Here is a 2,668-nt window from a genome sequence, read left to right as displayed (position 1 = left end):
CTTAGAAGTCTACTTTAGACAACATGTAATTGTAATTTCTTCTTTTGTCTCTTTGAGATGTAAATATTTTTTAAAAGCCTCTGGCCAGTTTTACAAACAAGATTGTCTTTGGTAAGTATCTGGGAGCCATCCCTTTGAAATGTAGTCAAGAGGAAGACAGTGTCCCTATTCCCTGGCCTGACATCCAAGGGTGCTCATTAGTGCCAGTAAGCAACACAGATGGCCTAACCACAGAGACAAACATTTGCAAACTCAGGAATAACTCAATGTACTGGACACATCCCATTGATCAACCTCCCTTCTAAAGTCCACCGTACTTTTCCATTAACTCACCCCCATTACTTAAAAACCCTCCTTCAGGCTTAGTCTTGTGGAGAGGGAAGGGTGACACTCTCATGAATTTTCTCTCTAGGAGCCTATCAGCTTCTCACAGTAATGATCTGAGAAAACCCTCTTCAGGCTTCCAGCAGGGGGAAGAGAAAGTAAACATTTAAAATACACCCAGATTTTCTGTTTTTCTTAATAAGGCCTGCCTTCAAGAGAAACTATTTTACTAGGGCTTATTCTAAGGGAGTTTTACTAGAGCTAGCTGACGTGGAGGAAGGGAAAATATCCAACTCTACACCAATATAGCCTTCAGGGCAGCAGAAGGGAAGTAGGAAGTACTCAACTCTAACACCCTCTAGCCTTCCTGTTTCTCCTAAGGGCTAGGGGTGAGGGTACACAGCAAAACCACAGAAGCCATTGTGAAGATCATAGCCCAAGGGTACAGGCTAAGTAAAAGACCAGACTAATCAGGACTATAGAATAATTTCCTTCCCCTAAAACTTCACCACCACATCAATAAGCCTCCTGTATAATACTAGAGAGATATAACTGAAAAGATAATACTTTTCAGACAATATTTAAGAAGTAACTAGGGAAACCCAAAGACAACAAAGGAGAGAAAAATAAAAACACCAGAGGAAATTTTGGCCTCTGACACCTACAGCTATGGTAAACAGTAAACACTGTCCAAACCCGCACCAGATGAATCTAAAACTTTACACTGCAGGCTTATTTACCTTGCTTCTTTTCACACCATCCAAACAGTCTGACTTGCCACAAAAATTACAAGGCATAATCAGTAACAAAAACAACAACAACAAAACACATAGTTTGAAAGTTAGAGCAAGCATCAGTGCCAGATTCATATGGTAAAATGTTGGGATTATCAGACCATGAATTAAAACCACTGTGATTAATATCCTATGGGCTATAAAGGGAGAAGTGTACAACATACAAGAATAGATGGATAATATAAGCAGAGAGATGGAGACACTAAGAAAGAATCAAAAAGATTCTAATTTTTAAAAAACCTGTCATAACAAAAATGAAGAATGTCTTTCACGGGTCTAGCAGAAGAATAGACAGAACTGAGGAAAAAATCAGTGTGAGCTTGATGCCAATAGAAACTTTCAAAACTAAAATCTAAAAAGAAAAAAAAGAATGAAAAACACAACACAAAATATCCCAAAACTGTGGGACAATTTAAAAAAGTATAACATATATAAAATAAGAATATCAGAAGGAGGAGGAAACAAACAAGAAAAAAAGAGAAATATGAGGCAATAATAACCGAGAATTTCCTAAAACTAATGATAGACACCAAATCACAGATACAGAAAACTCAGAGAACACCAAACAAGACAAATACCAAGTAATCTATACTCAGCCACATCATAATCAAAAATAAAAGACACAAAATTTCGAAAGAAGTCAGAGGAAATAAATGCCTTACCTATAGAGAGGATCAAGGATAAGAATTGTTGTGGACTTCTTTTCAAAACCACAAAAGCAAGAGGAGAGTGAAATGAAATATTTACTGCGTCAAAAAAATCACCAACTTAGAATCCTGTACTCAGTGATATTATCCTTCAAAAGTGAAAGTAAAATTTTTTTTTTTTTTAAATGAAAATTAGGAGAATTTGTTGTCAGTAGACCTTCTTTGAAAGAAATGTTAAGAGAAGTTCTTCAGGAAGTAGGAAAATGACACAGATTAGAAACTTATTTCTACATAGAGAGAGGAAGAACATTAAAAAAGGAATAAATAAAAATAAAATGTAAGCAAAGGATCTGAATAGGCATTTCTCCAGAGAAGATATACAATTGGCCAGAAGATGCTGAACATCACTAGTCATAAAGGAAATGCAAATCAAAACCACAAAGAGATACCACTTCACACCCACTAGAATGTCTATTATCAAAAAGACTGCTGGTGAGGACGTAGAGAAACTAGAATTCTCATATACTGCTGGTGGGACTTTAAAATGGTGCAGCCACTTTGAAAAACAGGCCCTCAAATAGTTAAATAAGGTTTATGACCCAGCAATCCCATTCAGATATACACCCAAGAGAAACGAAAACATCCACACACAAAAACCTGTGCATGAACGCTCACAGCAGCATTATTCATAATAGCCAAAACGTGGAAACAACCCAAATGTCCATCGACTGATGAACAGATAAACAAAATGTGCAATATCCATCAATGGAATATTATTAACTATTTGGCCACAAAAAGGAATGAAGTACAGATACATGCTACAATATGGTTGAACCTCAAGAACATTATACTTAGTGAAAAAGGCTAGATACAAAAGGTTACACATTGAATGATTTTATTTAT

The sequence above is a fragment of the Propithecus coquereli genome, unplaced genomic scaffold (genome assembly GCF_000956105.1).
Source record: "Propithecus coquereli isolate 6110/MARCELLA unplaced genomic scaffold, Pcoq_1.0 Scaffold414, whole genome shotgun sequence".
NCBI classification, from domain to species: domain Eukaryota; kingdom Metazoa; phylum Chordata; class Mammalia; order Primates; family Indriidae; genus Propithecus; species Propithecus coquereli.
The sequence above is the reverse complement of the archived record's forward strand: the minus strand, read 5'-3'. Positions refer to the sequence as shown.